This window comes from Mustela erminea, chromosome 20, assembly GCF_009829155.1.
Source record: "Mustela erminea isolate mMusErm1 chromosome 20, mMusErm1.Pri, whole genome shotgun sequence".
Lineage (NCBI taxonomy): Eukaryota > Metazoa > Chordata > Mammalia > Carnivora > Mustelidae > Mustela > Mustela erminea.
Genome location: NC_045633.1, coordinates 34,803,268 through 34,824,021, shown reverse-complemented (window position 1 = coordinate 34,824,021; position 20,754 = coordinate 34,803,268). Strand labels below are relative to the sequence as shown.

Genomic DNA, 20,754 nt, shown 5'->3' with positions numbered 1-20,754 from the left:
TAGCCCCAGGCTCACTGGTGTCACAGGACAGGAGTCACAGGGATACGGGCTTTGGTTCGACCCAAGGAAACACTTCCCAGCGGGGAGGGCTGTCCCCGGTGAGGGCAGAACAGACGGCCATGTGGGCACTGAGCTGCCCGTCCCTGGAGGTGTGCAAGGGGAAACTGCCCATTTATCAAGACCTTTTGAAGAAGGAGTGTGCACGTTTCTTGAAGCAGAGACTTCCACAAGTCACCTGGCAGGGAGTCACAGGGGCAGAGGTCAAGGACAGCTCACCTTTGCTTTGGGTAGAAACTGAGGCCAGACAGACGGAGGACACAGCAAGAGGAAGCTCCAACCACTTCAGATAATAAGCTCTGGCTGCTTCTAAAGACACAAAGTCAGGGTGTGCAGAGCCGGACGGGCCGCTTGCCCAACCACTTCCCTGTGCATGTGGGGAAACTGAGGCCCAGAGAGGCCGGCCCGTGCCCCAGATCTCCAGACACCCAGTGCACGTTCATGCCATAATGCGACACAATGCCACCCCCCACAACTGTGCGTAACTGCTATGCCATTGCAAATTCTCTCCGATTCACTAGCACGGGTCTTCCAGAAACAAATGTGAGTTCTTTGTACCTGGGCAACCGTTGCAACGGCAGGCATCCTGGTTTTAGCACCGTGCCCACATGCACTTGGCTTCCTGGGCCTTCTCCCCGGCCCCTGGTCCATTGAAAAAGACATCAGACACGAACACACCACAATACACAGAGCAACGCGGCCGAGTCTCTCCAGCGTGATGAAAGCACCCAGAAGCCCAAGGTCACACCATAGGATTCCATTGATGTGCGGCTCAAACACATCAGAACTCCGATGTTCGAAGTCAGGATGCTGGTCCTCCGGCTGGAAGGGCGTGCATGGGGTTTCTGGGGGCTGCGAACGTTCTGTTCTCCATCTGGGTTGCAACTTGGGTAATTCGCTTTCTGAAAACTTACCGAGCTGCTGACTTACAATGACTAGCTTTCCCTCCCCGCCCAACTCAATAAAAAAGTTTTAAAAAGACGTCAGATGCCGGGATCCCCGGGCAGGCAGCAGACACCAGCAGAGCTGGCCGCGACAGACCTCCGGAGGGGGAACTGGGTTCCCACCCTGGGACCAGCCCTTTCAGTCCCATCACTTTATAAACCTGAGAAAATTCTCCGCAACACGGTGATTTATGGGCAAAGGCATCTCGCCAAAGCGTGTCACACATCCACAAGAACACACAGCGCCCAACACACCAAAGGGAAGCAGGAGACCATCCAAGAGCCCCCCAGGGGCTGGAAGCCACGACGTGGGAGTCACGACCGGCCCCCGGGCCACATGGACAAAGCCAGCAACGGACTCCGCCCAGGTCCTTTACCTCGCTGGGGGGGGGGTGGGGGGGGCCTCCATGAGTGACCCACCTTCCGGCTGCTTTTTGGTCCTTTGCCCGTTCTCTGAGGACGTTATCACTTTTGCAACTGGGAAAGAAAGAACAGAAAACTCCCTCCTTAATGGCCTCCCCGCCCCCGGGGCAGGAAAGCAGGCCCAGGGGCTGGGCAAAGGGCAGGCCCAGGCAAGCACATGCCTCCTGCCGCTTTCCTGGAAAACGAGGGAGACCTCCGGCCTTCTCTGCGGAGGGGGAGCTGGGGAAGGGGCAGCCCGGTGGCAGGGGTTGTGGGAAGCCACCTCCTCTCGGTCCAAGGGTTCCAGAAGGTACCGCTTCATGTCTCCCGGGTAGAGAGCGGTTCGTGAAGCGGACGCCTCCCGGACGGGGCTCCCCAGGGCCAGGCTGGGGCCAGGCCTGCGTTCTGGGCACAAGACAACAAGGGGTGCCCCTGTGTGTCAGCCATGTGTCTGCGCCCCTGCAGAAGACGGGGTGCGGCGGGGGGGGGGACGGGGTGGCCGGTGGCCCTGTGCCTGCCTCGCCAGGAGGGGAGCCCGGGCTCCAGCGGACAGACGGCTCTCTGGGGTCAGGTTTCTGCCCCGTTATTTAAAGCCCGGCTCCTGGCTCCTGGCTCCCGGCAGGCGGGCAGGGGCAGCCGCCGCCTGCGTGACTAGGATGAGAAATCGCGATCCTGACTGGGGCCAAGCGCCTATGGCAACTGCCGTGGTGGCCTTGGAGACTAATCTCCAGGCTGCCAGGCCGCAGGGGCCTCCCCGGGTGGGGCCCCAGCTCCCTGCAGAGGCCCTTGGCTGGGAAGGAGGGGACCAAGCCTGTCCCAGCAGAGGACGGGGTGTCTGACCTTGCAGGCCCACAGCCCTGGCCACAAGCCCCCTCATGGCCACACACATGGGATGTGGCCACCACACACTTCGTTGGACACCCCACGACACCCACGGCAGGCGCTCCTGCCCCTGAGAGTCCCAGGTGTGGGGGGGGAGGGCTTGGACAACGACAATAAAATAGGCTATTAAGAAAAAAAGATTAAAACACTGTGATACATCTTAATTGAAATGGCGGTTGGGGGAGTCGACGCAGGTAGAAACTCGTCACGCTAGACGCTTGCGATGTCCGCGTTTTACGGTAAGTTACACGTCAGTTAAAGGTAAAAATAAGGAACTTGCAAGAAGCCCAGGCTAACACCTGAGGAAGTCAGGGGAGGCTCCTTAGAAGAGGTGACACCTGAGCCGAGCAGGACGTCACGCCACAGGGGAGCCGGGCCCAGGGAGGATGACCACACTGCCCGCCCCGCACCCTGGCGCCCCCGCCCAGCCAAGAGATGCTGCGCAAACACGGCGAGACCCGTCTGAAGGCTGCCAAATTACCGGCTGCCAAATTACCGGCTGCCCGGGAAGCCCAAGCAGCAGCCCAGCCACCCACGTTGTGTGTCGGCTAGGCCAGACTGGGGGTGGGGGGCTGGGGGGGGCTGGCCCCGTGTGGCTGGAAGGGCCGGGAAGGAGCAGGAAGTGGTGGGCAGAGAGCCGGCCTCTGCCATGGACGCCAGGTCAGGGACTTCAAAAGGTTGTCACCGAGGGGGCGGGAATCACTGCAGAGTTTGGAGCAAGGGCAAGATGTGGTCAGGTTTTTTTTTGGGGGGGGGGTCCCGGCAGGACTGGGCAGACGGGGCTCCACACCCGGGGAGCGGGTAGTTCTGAAGCTTCTGCAGTGGTCCGGGCCAGAGATGGGCAGGTCTGAGGCCGAGGGCAGCAGGAGGACGGGGGAGAGCGGGTCTGCGACCCAGGAAAGGGCAGAGGTTTGTGTCAGCGCGGACAGGGGAGCCCCGAGGAGGGGCCGCCTGGAATGACGCTTCTGGTTCTGATGATGGGGCGGGTGATGGTGCCCCCGGCTCAGCAGGGGACAAAACGGCGGGGGCGGGGCCAAGAGGCAGCGTCTCGGTCAGGAGGGCCACCTGCAACCTGATCGGGGCTGGGGGCGAGGTGGGGGGCTCCGGGCTCAAGGCTTGAAATCTGAGAGATGCAGGAGCAGCAGAGGCCCCGGAACAACGCAGCGGAGAAGTCAGAGGGCAAACGAGGACATGGCAAGGTCAAAGGTCTGGGCCTCTCCGCCCAGGCCCTCTGGGGGTCTAGGACGATGGAGGGTCCCCGCCCCACGGTGGCTTCCTTCCCCTGGACAGGGAGGTGTGCACAGGACAGGAGAGGGAAACCACAAGCCAGCCGAGGGAGGGGGTGGTCTCACCCGCAGGACATGCCCACGCGGGCTGGGCTCCAGGACCACAGCACCCGCCGCACACATCCCTGCTCGGATGGAACTCAGAGGAGGTCAGCGCGGGGACCGCAAAATGAAGCCGCGCCGAACCAGACCATCCTGGGCCTCCACGGCCCTCCCCGGGCACTTCCAGCCCCGCTACGTGGGGTCCCCCTGCAGCCCCGTCTGCCCCAGGCTGACCAGCGGCTTGTGACGTCAAGGGAGGCCGACGCGTCATGCCTCAGTTTCCTTGTGAGCGAACCTGTGCCACCAACTCTGCTGCCCTCAGCATTTCGAGGACGGCGCGCTGAAGCGAGAGGAGCCTCTGGCACGGAGCCCGGAGACCACAGGCGCTCATTAAAGGCGCGGCGGCGGCGCTGCTGTCCGGCCCTGACATCACTGGGTCCCGTGCACTCTGGGTGAGCTCAGGCAGCACAGGGGTGCGTCTGTTCCCCGGCGTGAGGGGGCCCGGGGGCGGGCAACGCAGGCCCGGCAGCCGGCTGGGAATCAGGGGACCCCGGCACCTGTCCCCCCCCACCCCCCCCTGCCCCGTTTGGGCTGACCCTTGGCCGTGCACACAGTGAAAGTGTGTTTGGGTTCTTAAGCGCCCCGAGCGCTTGGGGGCTGGGCGTCAGGAGACGGTGGGAAGGAGCCAGCACTGGGGTGGTGCCAGCCCCTGGGGCGATCGCGTCTCCCCAGAGCCCCCTTTGCCAGACGTAAACAGGCCTTCTGAGAAGGATGAGCAATGTGGATGCGGAGCATCAGGCCCTTTCTTGTCGGGAAAAGGCCGGGCGGAAAAAAGCTAATCACGGTGGGTGATCTAATCCCAGGGCTCTGGCTCCCAGGTTCCCACCCCAGCCAGCCAGCTCCCTCACCCCTCCTGCGGCTGGCCAGCCCCTCAGCCCAGGCGGCTGGGGGTGCGGGTTCCCAGGGGTCCCAGGGAAGGCTGGCAGGGGGGCAGCTTCTAACTCCAGACACCACCCCAAAACAGGGCTCAACTGGCCCTTTGGCAATTTCTCCGAGGACCTTCTTATCCTCCACCGCAGGTGAAGGGACCACCCCGCCCCCTCCCCGGGCATCTGGCCCCCACACCTGGGCAGCCCAGGGCAGTCATCACAGCCGCCCTGCCCCCACCTCCAATGCCCCCAGCCCCCATGCCCTCCGACCCCACACCTCTTGCTGCTGGCTCCTTTAAATCCCAGCACGACAGCCTGCAGGGCCCCTTCCTCCCACGTTCCTCATTCCAGGAGCTCCCCTGCCGGTGCCAGTCCGGGGCCCATGCGTCCCCGGGGGCGAGGGCGGCATACCCATCTCTCGGCCGCGAGGGCACCCACTCATCACAGGGGCCCATCGGGCACCTGTATGCCCCAGGCCCGATCCCGGCCCCGGAGCTCCCAGGGGCTGGAAGTCGTAAGTGGTGGTGGCCTTGGAGGGAGGAGGCTGTCCCCGTTCGGAGGTATTTGTCAGATGTACCTGCTGCCTGGACGCCCTCCAGGCCCGCGGGCGGGTGTGCGCATGCGTCACAGCTCCTGCCCACCTGCGCCCCGCCCCGCCCCTTCCACAAATACTTCAGCATCTGCGCAGGCCCACCCAGGACCGTCCCGGGGCATCCTCCTGAAGTCCCTGCAGCCACCTGCTGGGTCGGGGGCTGGCTCCCGTTAATGACCTGGTCCCTGGGGGATGACACACTTTATGTTGTGGCTGGAGGGTCTCGGACACAGACAAGGACACGCAAGGGCACCCCCGGCTTCCATCACAGCTTTGACACTCCATCGCATCGGTCACCCTAGGACCCCCAGGAGAGAGGCAGGACGGGGGCAGGGACCATCATCCCTCCCGCGCTGGACGTCGGAGCTGCGGTGACCTTCCCGTGATTATACAAGAACCCCAGTGGGGGAGCAGGCGCCGTGGCCATATTCATGCCGTCTCCCCGGCCTGCGACCCCAAAGCCTACGTGCTCATGTGTCAACACTCAGGACGGCCCTGCTCTGTGCTCAACACTCCCTCACGCGGGCGAGGAGAGCCTGACCACCTCGATCTGAGCCACAGCAGCAAGCCAGGCCTGCCTAGAGCTCTGGCCAGGTGGTGGGTTTCTGCAGAGCCCTCCCGGGGACGGGAAAATCTGGAGGAGCCCAGCCCAGGCCGCGCCATCTCCTCCCTAGGACCCGGAGACCCAGGACACAGCAGCCCCTCACCAAAGCCCAAGGGTGCAGGCCAGTCCTTGGGAGATGTGGGTCCAGTCAAGGCTCTGCCGACCCAGGGGCTGTGTGATGCTGGGCAACCTGCCTCCCCTCCCTGGGGCTCAGTCTCTGCCTCCAACAAGGACGGACATCCACAGCTCCCTGCGGCTTCCTCCCTCACAGAGCAGCGGTGGGAGGTGAGAGCAAGGCCCAGCATAGACTTTCTATCCAAGTCCTACCTCAGCCTCGGGCGGAGCTGAGGCACCACGGCACGTTAGGCTCTCATCACCACTGGCAGCCACACGCCTGGCCAGGGCTGCGCTGTGGGCACCCTTTCAGGCCTCCGCAGCAAACCTAGAGCCCCGTGGCTTTCTTGCCGTTTGACAGTGAGGATGGGGATGCTCAGAGAGGCTCAGTAACTTGCCCAAGGTCACACAGCCAGAGAGTCAAAGCCAAGTCTGCCAGAAGGAGCAACATCGCACCCAACCCTAGACAACACGCCCAAAGCAGCACCCCCAGACCCCCCTCGCTGCCCCACAACAGCACGCAGATACTCTCAGAAGGCCTACTTAACACAAACTCCTTTTCTGCCTTCCCCAGAGGGTGAGGAGCTTCAGGAAAGGGGCCAGGCTTCCTGTCTGGGGGTAGAGGCCTTCCGGGAGGCCCTGGGAGTCCTAAACCAGAAGGGACCCCAAAGTATGGAGACCTCATTTTCCGAGCCACAAACAGGGCTGAGGCCCCAGGAAAGGGTCCTGTGCTGCCAAGATCATGGGCCAAGACGGTGGGGTAGTTACAGACCAAGGAGGGCAGGATTCCAGGAACTGCCTGCCCGCAACACAGACCCCAGACCCTCAGGTCACCCGCCACCCATCTACGTCAGCACAGAGCCCCCACGCGTGGGAGCAGGGGGTCCCTGGTTTCCTGCCCCGAAAGGACCCCCATCGAAGCCTGGGATCAGAGAGCCAGTCCTCTTCCAAAACTGTGGGCCCCGCAGAGGTGCGGCTGGGTGGGGAGGGGTCTCGGGCCTTACTCCTGGCACCCTCATGTCCCCCTCCAAGGCAGCCGCTGGCTTTCCAAGGCCTGCGGCGTGAGAACCCGCCTCGTGGGGCGGCCACAGCTCTGAGCTGGCTCTCTGAGGCGGCTGACGCGAACCTGGCTGGGAGCCAGCTCCAGCTCCGAGCAGCAGGCCGACCTGCCTGTCCCCTCCCCCGGGCCCACCCTCCCAATAGCCTCCAGACCTTTCAGCCGTGCGTCGAGGGGGGACACAGCCCACACAGCAGTGACTCGACATCAACACCAGGAGAAACCCGGGGCCTGCCTCTCTGAGACCAGACCCACCCCTCGGAGGAGGGCCACCACCACGGCATCCCACCTGCTCCTGGTCAGGTCTCCTGGGCTCTCTCCACTGTCAGCCTCACCCTGCCACCCTTCGGGACCAGGGCTGCTGGATTTACCTGGACCCATAATGGGGCTTCGGGGTTACCCCGATGCCATGGGTTTCCAGGGCAGAAACCAGCGCCCCTGTCTGTTGCCTGTCCCTGGGGGCCACCGGCCAGTCCTACGCGTCACGTTCCAACTCCAGCCACCCTGCGCGACACTCCCTTCTCTCCTCATCTGGGGTGTCTTAGAGGCCCTGACCCACCCCCCAAGCCCTGCCTTCAGCCACGCGCTGCCCCAAAGCCTCCCGCCAGCCGTCTGGCCTCGATGTGCCCGCCCAGTCTCCAGGAACCGGCAGATAAGGGAGGCTCCAGGCGCACGCCCCAGGAGGGCAAGGAGTCCCAGCCCAGGAGTCATGAGATGTGGTTTTGGATCCTGACTCTCGTAATCCTGGAATCGGCCCAATGCCTTCCCAGCCCTGGCCTCCGCTCCGCCACCCGAAAAGGAAAGGTCGTTCACCTATTCTGAGGTCCCTTCCAGTTCTAATGGTTCATGGATCTAAGGCACAGGGCACGGCAGAGGCCATCCAGGGGGCTCGTGAGCAGCAGAGGTAGAAGGGGGCCCGAGGACGGCGGCGGGAGGGGGCGCTGACATTCGTTCCATGAGCCAATCTGAAAGCCCCAGATCCAACAGTCCCGTGTCTACGGAGGACCGGCACCCGCTAACGTAGATGGAGGGGCTCACCCTGCACGGCGGTTAACGGGGAAAGGCCAGAGCAGGTTCAGGCTGGCTTTCTGAAACTGAGGGGCAACATGCACCCACGGAAATTCACACTCTGGCAGAGCTGGGTGAGTTTTTAAGGATGCGACCTCTTGTAACGGCCACCACAATCAAGACACAGGGCAGCCCCATCAGCGCCCCAAGTTCCTCCACGCCCCCCTGTCAACACCCCCCCATGCAACTCCGGGTCCCTTAGTTTTGCATCTTCCCAGCGGTCATGCAAACACCACGGGGCCTGGCTTTCTGGGTCTGCCACCTGCCAGCACCCGTGCTGTGTGTTGCTTTTTAACGCTGACTCGTACCCCACAGGCTGACTGACGTCGGGGTTTGCTTAGCCACACACACCCCCCCCCCGGCCGGACACTGAGATTGTCCCCCACGTGAGGCAATGATGAAGAAAGGCGCTTCCGATACATTTCTCTTCTTCAGGTTCTTATGTAAACCTTAGTTTTCATTTCCCTTGGGTAAATCCCAAGGACCAGAACTGCCGGGTCTCGTGGCGAGTCGTATGTTTTAATTTCACCAATAGGTGCCCCCAAATCCACAGAGACACGAGCAGCGGTTGCTCAGGGGCTGGGAGTGCGGGGGAGAATGGGGAGGAACTGCTAATGGGTCGGGGTTTTCTTTCGGGGGTGATAAAAGTTCTTCTGGAATGAGACAGCGGTGACGGTCGTACAACTTGTGACTGTACAAAAAGCCACTGGGAAGAATACTTTAAGATGGTGAATTTCATGATGTGATTATATGTCCATGCAAATAATAAATAAACTGTTTTCCAAAAATGGCCATGCCACCTTACTCCCACCAGCCGTGTCTGGGGTCTAGTCCAGGCCAGACGTTCCATAGCTGGATGGACGGAGGGGAGGAGCAAAGGCCCTGAGGCAGATTCGAGTGAGCCCTGGGCTACAGGCCTCCTGGGCTAAGCAGAAAGGAGGTCTCTGGGGTGAGGGCACCCACTGCCCTCCACAAAGTGGGATCCCCACAAGCCCCCAGATGGGCTGTGGTAACTCTGGGCCGCGTAAGAGCCAAGTGCTCATGATCTAAGTCCCTGCCCTGATTGTTGAGGGCAGAGGGTGCTCCATTCCCTCTTCATGTTCCTGGAGAAATGCAGATGTCCACATCGGTCTGGGCCATGAGGGGCAAAGAGGGGCAATGCCTGCCCACCGGCATTCCCAATCCCCTTCCTCCCCAATAGGCACGTCTCTATCTTCCCAGTTCCCTTGTAGTTAGGCGGCACCGCAGGACCAGAGTCTGACCTGTGCAAAACTGGAGACGCTCCCGAGGAGAGCATGCGTGAAGGCAAAGCTTTGAGAGAAACATACTGCCCTCACTCCTTCTCTCCATCTGGACCATGGGTGTGAGGGCTGGAAGGGATGCAGCCATTCTGTGATAAAGAGGCATACGCATAAGGACAAAATCCAACAAGCTAATTCAAAATCACATGAGAGAGCACGTCACCCTTCCTAGGACGGCTAGAATCAAAACGACAATACCAAGTGCTGACAAGGACGCGGAGGAACCGGAACCCGCATTCACTGCCAGTGGGAATGAAAAACGGTGCAGCCACGTCGGAAAGCAGCCGCGCAGTTCCTCGGTATGTTGAACACGACACTGCCATCATAACCCAGCGAGCCCACTCACAGGAGTTTAGCCAGGGGAACAGAAAGGACAGTTCGCACAAAAGCTCGTACACAACCGCTGGCAGCGGCGCTATTCACAACAGCCAGAAAGGGAAACAACCCCGATGTCCCTCAACCAATGAATGGAGAAGCAAGAGGTGGTCCAGCCTCACAAGGGAATATTATTCAGCCATAAAAAAGGAACAGACCTCTGACACCGGCCACAGCACGGGTGAACCTCAAAAACGCGACACGGAGGGAAAGGAGCCGGGCACGGAAGCCACGGGTCATGATATTCCATGGACGTGAAACATCCAGAAGAGGCAAGTCTGCAGGGACAGAACGTGAGTCGGTGGTTGCCAGGGGGTGGGGGGGGCGAGGGGAGCGGAGGGCCGACTCCTCCGTGGGTCGGGATTTCTTTCCCGGGTGATGAAATGCCCTGAAATGAGCGGTGGAGAGCATACGACTAGGAAAACGCACTTCAGCGCATGCTTCCTAGAAAATAATTTTTAAAGGCGCTTTGACAATCCGACAAGCTAGGGGCTCATTTCTGAGCCCCCATCAAAGCTGGTCGGGTGAGGTTTCTGATCCCCTGGAGCCAAGCATGCCCCTAACCAGCAGCCTCGTTCCCCAGTGCCACCTGCCGGGACTCGAGGGGCTTTGCACACGGGCAGCACCGGTGCCAGGCTGGGGGTCGGGACTCAGCGAAACGCCAGGTTATTCCAGCCGGTCACCCCCAGCGGCCCCTGGAATGCCACACCCATGTGTACAGGCACATACACACCCACGTGCACGCACACAAGCGTGTGTGTCTAAATAGCCCAGGGGATTAACTGTCCTGACGCTGCACACTTGTGCTCCCTCCACACACACACACGCACACACCAGCTGCCCTTTGCAGAAGGGACCCTCCCCCCGCAAGACTGGGCTGCACCCGGGCCCCGGGAGACACAGTGTCGCCCCCCCCCCCGGCCAGGGAGGTGGACAGACAAGGCATCAAGGCATGGACCCAACGGAAGGTGACAGGAAAGTCCAAGGACGGCCGGAACACAGGGCCATGCTGGGGGACGTTCGGGGACTGCAGGAACCCAGAGGAGGGGCGCCTGGCACAGCCCTGGAAGGGAGCACAGGGAAGGCTCCCAGAGAAAAGGGCCACCCGGGCCGAGACCCGCAAGTAACACGCAGCCTGGTGAAACGCACAGGGAGCACCACGTCCGTTCCCTGGAGGAGCACCAGCACACGGGCAGGCCAGACGGAAGCGCCGTATGTTCTAGACACCCAGGGAAGCTCACTGGGCTGGCACGGAAACAGGCCAGGGCCTGGCCGTGCCCAGTCTTGGAGTGGGGTGGCCAGAGGAAGGTCTTTGCCTGGACCCCACACAATGCCCTGAGCCGGGCCCCGCCGGGGAAACGGCCACCTGGCCACAGCGCCACCCCTGACCCTCCTGCCTCGAGACCCGTACGCTGCTGTGCCCCCCAAACTCCCCGCTTCCGCCCCCTCCACACCTGCACTTGCGATGCTCGTCCCAGACTACTCTTGGGTCCAAACCCTGACCCATCCTCCAGGGGCCAGTGAAAAGTCACCTCTCACAGGCTGCCCTCAGGCATATCCCAAAGGGAAAGGAGGGATCTCCACAAACCCGCCACAGGGCCCCTGACCCTGCATAGCCCCAGCCCCAGGGATCGAACCAGGTCCACCCTGGGGTTTTTCCCAGCTCGCAAAAACAGAAACCGAGGCACGGCATGCTCCAGGCTCCACGGGCAGAGGAGGGAAGAGCACCGCAGGAAAGGACAGCATCCAGCTGGTCTCTGGGCAGGGCCAGGGCCCCCAGACAGCGAGACCCTGGGGTCATCCTGAGACTAGGTGAGGAAGCACGCCTGAACGGAAGGGCACCCAGCTTCCCCCGGAGCACCGCAACGCAGGGAGAAGCCCCCTCGTTTGTTCTGTTGAGGCTCAGAGAGGTCAAGTCACTTGCCTGAGATCACACAGCACGAAGGCAGTCAGACTGGGACTTGAACCCATGTCTGTCTGGCTTCAAAGGCCCTGCCAGTTCCCTGGCGTCCCTGGCGGCAAGTGGAGAAGCCCTGAGGCAGGTAAAGGAGCCCCAAGGCGGGGCACTGGCCTCTGACCCGGGGCAAGGAAGGGCATCCATCCCCGGGATGTGCAGGACCATGGACCAGACCAGATAGAGGAGGTGGTCACTCCCCAGCCCAGAGGCCTGAACCCCCAGCCGGAAGCCAGGCGCACACACCCCCCTTCTCAAACTGGGGAGAGGGGCAACCACCCCCCTTCCCAAAGGCCCTAATTCCCCCCACCTGGGCCTCTGCCAAAAGCCGGCACACCTGAAAAACCAGCTCCTGGATAAACACGAGAGAGACACCAGACCGGCCCAGTCATAAGACTCCTCTGGAGCCCGCCGGGACCACCTTGGAGCTGGGTGGGTGGGCGGGCAGCGCCAGAGAGCCACCCAGGAGCACCCGCATCTGGGCCTCGCCCGCTCCAGGCTCCCACCGAGGACAGCCCAAGGGTCGGACTGAGGGGTGCAGGCCTCCAGACCAGGCCAGGGGAGGGGTTCCTGGGGGCTGTCGAGCTCCCCAGGAAAAACAAATGACTCATTTACCAAAAACAAAGTTAATACCCCTCCCGTCTCTCCAGACAGCCACGCGGGCCACGTTCGCACCCCAGGGGCTCCCTCTCCTGCGGGGCGCACGTGCCCTGGGGGGCCGCCAAGCTTCTGGTGGGAGACGCCGCCGTTCAGGCCACCTAGCCACGACCCCGCAAGGTACTGCTGTCTCCCCCTTCTCAGAAGGTCAAACCGAGGCTCGGCCGACTCGGCAGCCGTCCACCTCACACGGTGGACAGTGGGCACGCCACAGAGCGGGAATCGGCCGGACTAGAAGCTTCTGTGACCAACCGAAATCTCAGTGATGCCCGCGGAAGTGTTCAGAACAGCCGCTGTCCATGCCGCGCGGACCACGGGCAGAGGTGGACGGCAAATGTCTTTACTTAGACCCTAACGGGTAAAGTGGCTACAAATGGCCCTACTCAAGTGGAGGCCTGCCTGTCCCCACCCCCTCCCAGTCAGCAGCACCCCCCCCATACCCTGCAGGCTCCGTGGAGGCCCACCGGCCTGTGTGACCACAGCTGAGTCCCTCGCTGGCCCCACTGTCCCGTTTGCAGATGACCAAACCCAAGCACAGAGATCAGACGTCACTTGCCCGATGTCACACAGCCCCCTCCTAGGGGGCCCTAATCACGCTCCTGACCGGGACGCTGGCCTCAGTGGCCCCTCCTGCCCACCTCCCCTCCCCGAACATGCCCTGGCCTTGTTTCAGACAAACAGAGACGTTCGACCCTGAGCTAAAAGAACGCAGGAGTGGAGATCAGGGACACACGGCCAGGAAACCTGGACGCCCGGAGATGGGGGAGACACCACCCGGGCCCAGACGGCTGCCCCCGCCCGCCCCCCAGCTGTCCCCGCCCTCAGGGCATCATTGTCCCAGGAGCCCACCTGCACGGCGGAGGGCTGCGTGGATGGGAGCGCGGCCGCAGGCAGGCTGTAATTTCATCGGGGGCTCGCGGGCCGGCTGCGTCACCAGACCCGGAGGATGAAATTCTAGCTCAGGGGTGCACCTCTCCTGGCTCCGGGTTAGCACTCAGTGGGGGTGGGAATGGGGCACAGGCCGTGCCTTTGCGAACATGAATGAGCCAAAGGTACCCCTGCCTCTCGGTTGGTCCCCGGTGGGGCTCTGCCAACCAGGTGTCCCCGACCCCCGCCACCACTGCCACCGCAGGGCAAGCAGAGCTATGAGGCACGGCCCAACGGCGGCACCTTACTCAGCCACCGAAAGGTTGATGAAGCCAGACGCAGGCTACGTTCTGTGTGACTGTATTTAGGTGACATTCTGGAAACGGCAAAAACTGCAGGAACAGAAATGCGCAGTGGTTTAAAAAGAAGAGAGAAAGATGGGCGCCTGGGTGGCTCCGTGGGTTAAAGCCGCTGTCTTCGGCTCAGGTCATGATCCCAGGGGCCTGGGATCGAGCCCCGCCTTGGGCTCCCGGCTCAGTGGGGAGCCTGCTTGTCCCTGTCCCTCTGCCTCTCCCGCTGCTGGTACTCTCTCTGTTTCAAATAAATAAATAAATCGCAAAAAAAAAAAAAAAGAAAAAGAAAAAGAAAACAGAAAACAGAAAACACACAGTGGTTGCCAGGGGCTGGGGAAGGGTAGGAGGCTGGCTGCAAAGGAGCTCGAGGGAACTTTCAGGAGGGATGGAATGTTCCATGTCCTGACGGGGCCGAGCTGCCTGAATGCGGACAATGGTCAAACCCCTTGGAAAGCACACGGATTAAAACTTGGGCTTTTCCCTGGCTCTCCCTCATCCCTCGACGAAACACAGAACAATGTGCGGGGTGAGCCCCTCCTACGTGCGGGCCGGATGCCAGGACCTGAGACCCCGAAGAGCTGGGGGGCAGGGGGGCATCTGTAAGTTTCCCACTGGCTGGTGGAGTGACAGACAGACAGATGGACAGAGAGGGACTCCCCTCTCTACTGCTTCTGTCAGAAGCCAGAAAATGTACCTCGAACCACTCCCCACCCTGCCCTCGCCTTAGACCCTAATCGGCAAACAGGCCTGGCCCCGTCCAGGAAAGAGGCTGCCTGAGGACTATCTCCAGTTCTGGCCTCCAGCGATGAGCTCAGGCCCTCCATCTCCAACTACACAGCCCTGCTGGGCACCTGCAGGGGCTGCCCAGGACCCCAAGCCCCTGAGCCAGGACCACTCACCTCTCTGGCTTCCCGCACCATCTCTGCACCCCTGCACTGGGGTGACCCACATTTCCACGTTCTGGAGGCCCCTCCCCAATCATAACCCCTGAGGCTCAGACAGGATGATGGGGATATCCTCCTCATTTTACGTGTGAGCACATATCCTGGACTTGGGGGCAGGGGACATGGCCCACAAGACCCTGCCCCTTACTTCCTGGCCACAGTCAGTCCACACTCCCGGGGCCTCAGCATGGTCCAGAGGCTGATGTCACACCAACGAGGCAACCCCCCCAAGGGGATAGGCCCGCTCGCCTGTGATGCAACCCAGCAGAGACCCTCCCCCGCCAGCCCCCCTACCGCCCGAGGCAGGATCTCCAAGCCTTGCAGCGGGGACATCACACCAACGGCCTCCCGGTGCTCAGGGCCGGCTCGGCATATCTGGATTGCAGTGTACCCCACAACTTCCCTGCCCCCTCCTCCTCCTCCTGCCACAATGGCAGAGAAATCTCTGAAAACCAGCGCCTCCCAGACTGGGGAATCCCTGAGTCCCCCCCACAGCACCCAAGCCTAACCGGGGATCCGGACTAGAGAAAGCCCAGCCAAGGAAACTAGATTCGGCGCTACCTGATTCGAACTCACCCAGATCATCCCTGAAGCTTTAGGTCGAGCCCTGACCCCCCCCAGCTCTAGGCCCAACGCCGTCCTGAGCCTCTCCGCAGCCCGCAACGGTCCCATGGCCCGGAGGTCACGGCTGTAGGGTTGCCAGATAAAATACCAGACCCCGGTTCAGCTTCAGAGAAACAAACAAGTCAGTCTTCAGTGTAAGTTACATCCTCAATCCCGCATTATCCGTGGCTTACCCGAAACCCAAATTTAACCGGGCATCCCTATTTTTATTAGCCAGATCTGGCGACCAGAAGCAGGTGGTCCTGAGGGAGGGAGACAGGTGGGGGCACGCATAGCTCTGGGTTGGCCGGGCCCAGCTCTGGACCCAGAGGAAGGGGGTCAGGAGCAAGAGCTCTGCCTGAGACACACGCCCCACCCCGACCCGTCCTCCCCAGCCCGGGAAGGGACGAAGTACAACGTCACTCAGCTCACGCAGCAAGTCACCGTGAAGGAAGGCTCAGCAGCCCCCCCCCCTGCCCGACCCTCTCCCCAGGGGCTCTGCGCCCCTTACCCATCATCAACCAGGACCACACTGGGTGTGAAATGACAGAGCAAGCTCCCTGCTGAGCACCAGAATCACAGAGTCCCAGCTAGACACGCCTGCCGACAGGGAGCTGAGAGGGGGAGCCGGCCCCCTGCCCCCTGCCCCCCTGGGGCCCCCGCCTGGACACCCCCACCACCCACACACAGAAGTCGCCGCAGAACGGGGGGCATCTCACTGCCTTCAACCATTTTCATCTCTTCCTGCTGGGAATGCCCTTGCAGCTGCCCCAAGGGTCCACGTCTCCCAGACCCCACACGCTTCCAGAAGGTTCCGTGAGCCCCTGGCCCCGAGTCCTGCTCTGCTTGCCAGTGTTTGTGAATTAACCCTGCAGGTCTCTTTCCCGGGGGGCCCCTTGAGGGGAGCTGGGCCTCTTGCTTGTCTCATAGAACCTGGTTTCGAGGCAACACAGAGGTGCCCACAGACAGCGTAGGGACAGAGGGCCGAGAGCCACAGGACAGAGGACATCAAGGGAGCAGAGCCCCAGGCTCGCGGTGTGAGGGGAAGACACAGGCTGGGGTCATGGGGAGAGGGGGCCCCGGGAGGGTGGGGAGCGGGAAGCCCAGGGGAAGACCCTGGCGTTGTCCTCACTGCGTGGGGGGGGCCTTCCCCGGAGACAGGGATTGAGATCACAGGAGGAACTGCTCAGCCGTGTGGGCCAAGGCCCCGAAGTCAGACTCCATTCATTCCCTCAAGCAGCCACTCAACAAGTACTCGGGGACCAGCCCCAGGACACCACGGAATCCAAAGCAAGCCTTGATCTCTGCCCTGGCCCTAGTGCACTTGGGGGACAGATGTGGAACTTTTGAGCGAGATCCCCATTGGGACAGAGGAAGGACAGGACATCATGTGGGGGACACAGAGGTAGCACCGTGGCCGGCTCCGGGATTCCAGCCCGAGGACACGACAGCCAGAGAAGCCTTCCCAGAAGGAGACGAGAGAGACAAATCCTGCCACCCCTACCCCCCGCACTAGCCCGGTCGGGCCATCAGAGGAAGTCCCCCCACTCCCTCAGCGGAAAGATGGGAAGAACCTTCCAGAGAGGAGGGACAGCCCGTGCAAAGGCCATTCAGGAAAACTGCGGGATTCAAGGCGCCAGTCGAGGAGCGGGGAGAGCTGGAGACGAGGAACCCCCAACCCAGGACGGGGACGGCCCGGGGAGATGCGGTCTGTGCCTTCAAGGTCACCCTTGGGATACGAACGCTCCAGGGTGTCGTCACCCACCCAAGGGCCGTGAGGTCCTCACCTGGGGCTTCCAACCATCCGACTGCCACCAAACTGTGCAGGCCCCGGCTGCTGGAGACAGGCTTCTAGAACAGCTGCCTCCGAGACCCCTATCACTATGCCTGCCTTCCCGACTACTTCCAAGCATCCAATGCTAACGACCGCCGCCGTGTCGGCCGCTAGCCCGGCTCCGGGAGCCTGCCTTCACAGAACAGATAAGAAGTATTTGCCATTAACGCGCTGCTGCACGGGAAATGACCCCTCCTCCAGCACCTAGAGAACAGTGCCCTAAGGAAGTGGGTTAAGCCGGCCCCTACAACGCAGTCTTCCAAGACCCCGCCGCCGGACCTCCCGCCCCAGGTCTCCCGCATCTTCAATGCGCGGGGCAGCGAGTGGCCACAGAGTTCCCACCTTTGCTTGGTTCCTCTGCAGGGGTCCTCTGGGACCCTCTGAGTCAGAGCCTCAACTTTCTAGGTCACTGGCAGAGCAGGCAAGGGAATGGGGTGTGGTCTGACGCCTCTCATATCCCAAAAGCAGGCCAGGGATTCCGACATCCTGTCACCTCGGAGCCCCGTCTGTCCCTTGGTCCAGTAGTCACTGTTCAGAAGAGGTCAGCATCTACCTCGCAGCCTCCTGAACCCCTTCCCGCCATGGGGGGCTCGGGATGGGCACCGGACCACCCCCATCGCTGCCACCTCTGTACCCAGACCTTCCCCGCCAGCCGCCAGCAGCAGCCACCAGCATCCTAGTCACTGCCACCTCCTGCTCCGAATAAATAATCGATGACCATGCCCTTTCCCTTTGGGAATGACGCTGCTGAAATAAATGGCTGCTTGGAAAGGCACCTCCCAAGCCCCGAGGACCGGGGCAGTGCCAAGAAGCACACAGTCCCAGCCACGGGGCAACTATATCCCACAGGAGGAGGTCGGAGCAGCTTCTGGCCGCCCCTTCCTCCCCCTGCGCACAAACGCCCACTCCTCTAGATGTCCATGCCTGCCCCTCCCCGCCGCTCCCAGGCCGGGGCAATCCCAGGGCAGTCCCACACCCCACACCCCCAGGACCACGCTCCATCCAAGGCAGACGCTTCCCCCGCGGGCCTGCACCGAGACCCCCTCACTTGGGCTGTGGTGGGGACACAGGAGCCTCCCACTCCAGGCCTGGTGTCCTGGGAGGTTGGGTCACACGGCCAGATGTCCAGGGCTCCAGCACTGCCAGGAGGGCAGAACTCTGGGCTGCAAGGTCCCCCCTCTGCCCTGGGCCCAGGCCAGGGCATCGTTCCTCTGGCTGGCGGCAGGCCGGGGCTGGAGCCCAGGACAGGCATCAAGCCCATCCTTTCCAGGGACTCAGGATGGGGGTGGGGGTGGGTGGGCATCAAGCACCCTGGGGCGCTCCACAGGCCTCCCTGCCCAAGTGCAGGAACTCAGAGACCACCCACATGCGGGGCACCCCCAACTTGCTCTCCTGGAAGATTCGGGGGGCCCCCACGGCCGCCCCCTGAGACTCCTCCGCACCCTCCTCCAGAGGTTCAGCGGCCCCCCACTCAGGCCGGCCCCCTCCCAGGAGACCCCTGCCAGAAACCACCGTGCCGGGGCAGTCCGCGCAGTGTTGGACTCAGCCTGCTTGCGGGGGGGCGGGGGGGGGGGGCGCCGGCCAGGGGAAGGCCCAGCCCGAGGGAGGCAGAGGTTGGGGGGGCGGGGACCCGCGGCCTTCCCAGCCCCCCTCCGCTCCCACACTGGCACCCGCCGCCGCGGGCAGCACGACTGACCTCATTCGCCAACTGCAGCAGCCTGCGGGCGCCCGCCGCCCGCCCCGGGGCGCCCCCCACCTCCGGGAGGGCCGGGAGTTCGTGGGGGGGGGGGGGGTGACAGCTCCGGGCTCCCACCCCCTCCCGGCAGGTGGGGGCGGCCGGTCCTTCCCTCCCACCCCCACCCCCACCACCCCCCACCCCCGACCTCCCCGGCCCGAATTATAATCCCAGTCACGTGCCTCCCCGGGCACCCAAAAGCCGGACCCGGATTCTGGAGCACCTTGAGGGGGAGGGGCGGGGGCCACGGGGGGTGGGGGTGGGAGGGGAAGGGGAGAAGGGCCCGGGCGCCCGCCCCCCGCAAAAGTTTCTCCTACCTTGGAGGATCCCCAAGCGCTCCTGCCAGCGGCGCCCCGGCCCCCGGCCCGCGGCCAGGACTCAGCCTCCTGCCGCTGCCGCCTTAATTAATCCGGGAGAATGGGGGAAGGCGCGGCGGAGGGCGGGCGGGCGGCGCGGCGCGGCGCGGCGGGGGGGCGCGGGGCGCGGGGCGCGGGGCGCCGGCCGGGGAGGGGCCGCGGCGGGGGCTCTCGGGCCGGCCGGGGGGCTGGCGCTCGGCGGCCCCCACCCCCGGCGCGGGCTGCGGCGGAGGGCGGGGCGCGGCGCGGGGAGCGGAGCCGCGAGCGGGAGCGCAGGGAGGCTCTTTGTTCTGTAATCCCAGTAAGATTGCCAGCCATTCGCCCCGGCCCTAATCCCAGCCCCGCGCAACACCACCCTCCATTGGCTGCCATTTACATACGGGATTAGCCCGCCCGGCCCGCCCCGCGCCCCGGCCTGGGCACCGCGGGGGGAGCGCCGCGCCCCCCGCCCCGCCCCCGGCGCCCCGAGCGCGCGCCGCCGCCCCAGCGCCCGCCGCCAGGGGGGCCTGCGGGAGGGGCGCCCGCGGCCTCGGCGCCCCCTGGCTGCCGGGCGACGCCCCTCGGTCTCCCCAGCGCCCGTCGGGGGGCCGGATTAGGAAGCCGGGGCGCGGGAGTGGGACCCCCCCGGGCGCGGGGTCAAGGTCACCCGGCAGGGCGCGGGGAGGGCCCCCCCACTCCGCAGCGGAGGCCGGCGCCCGGCGCGGTGGCGGCGGCGACGGCGGCGGCTGGAGGACTGAAGGCGGGGGGCTGGTCACTCCCACCTTGCCCAGGTTGGCTTCCGGTGGCTGGTCCAGGCACCTCTCCCAGCCTTTGTCCCCGGAGATGGGACGGAAGGCAGGGGCATGCCCAAGGTCGCCGCAGACCCGGCCGGAGGCTCCCAGGCCCATCCCGGCTGGGCAGCCCTCCTGCTGATCGCGGGGCCACCCGCCTCTCTACCATACCGGCCGGTCCTCTGGAATCCAGAAGCGCATTCCCCATCCTCTCCGGAGCCAGGCATCTGAACTCGGCACAAGGAGTCCTGCGCTGGGCCCCTGCCATGCTGGGCACTCCTGGGAGGGACAGAAGCCCGGCAGGCCCCAACCCCAGGGAGCTCCTGGCCTAGATGGAGAGAGCCGAACAGAGACTGAGAATCTTCCAGGTCCCAGCAAAGCCCACGAGGTCCTTGCCCAGCCTCCTGCGACCCTGCTGGGCACACAGCGGGCACTGGGTAAAGGATAAACTTCGGGGACCAGGTCTAGCCCACAAGCCCATCAGACCGAGCTCCTTCCGGGCAGGGCAGGTCCACAGTGCACAGCCCGAAGCCAAGCCCAGAGGGGCTCGGGTGGCCCCCGAATGCCTTGCCCACAGCACTGGCCAGAGCAGTGGGGACTGGGAGTGAGGCCAAGATCCCCCACCCCCTACCCCACACTGTCCTTTGCCCCCTTGGGCATACCTCCCCAACCCCGCCATCACCAAGGAGGCCTGCGGACGCCTTGACCGAGTGCTGTGCAGCCCGCCTGAGACCCACAGCCCCACCTGCCCTCTCCTGGTCTTGGCGCGGCAGCATCACCAAGGGGGAGGAGCTAGGACCTAGAGACTGTGGGTTCAAATCCTGGCTCTTCTTCTTAGCGCCATGTGTCCTTGGGCGAGGTACTGCACCTCCCTGCACCTCCGTTTCCCCCTTTTTTTTGCAGCCTCTCAGTAAACCACAGCGTGGCCCCTCAGTGGATGACTTCACTGAGCCTGTGGGGGTGTCTTGCACTGGCCTTAGACGATGAAGGGAACTGACTTGCTTAGGGACATACATCATGGGCATGAC

General features: G+C 63.5%; 1 protein-coding gene across 1 annotated transcript in view; it reads right to left on the bottom strand.

Moving 5' to 3' along the window:
- GTF2IRD1 (GTF2I repeat domain containing 1) overlaps positions 1-19,050 on the bottom strand; it is a 95,879-nt gene extending 76,829 nt beyond the window's left edge. The window contains exon 1 of the mRNA XM_032327338.1: positions 18,918-19,050. The gene's annotated coding sequence lies outside the window, so the exon portion shown is untranslated. The remainder of the gene's footprint in view (positions 1-18,917) is intronic.
- Between the last annotated feature and the right edge of the window lie 1,704 nt (positions 19,051-20,754).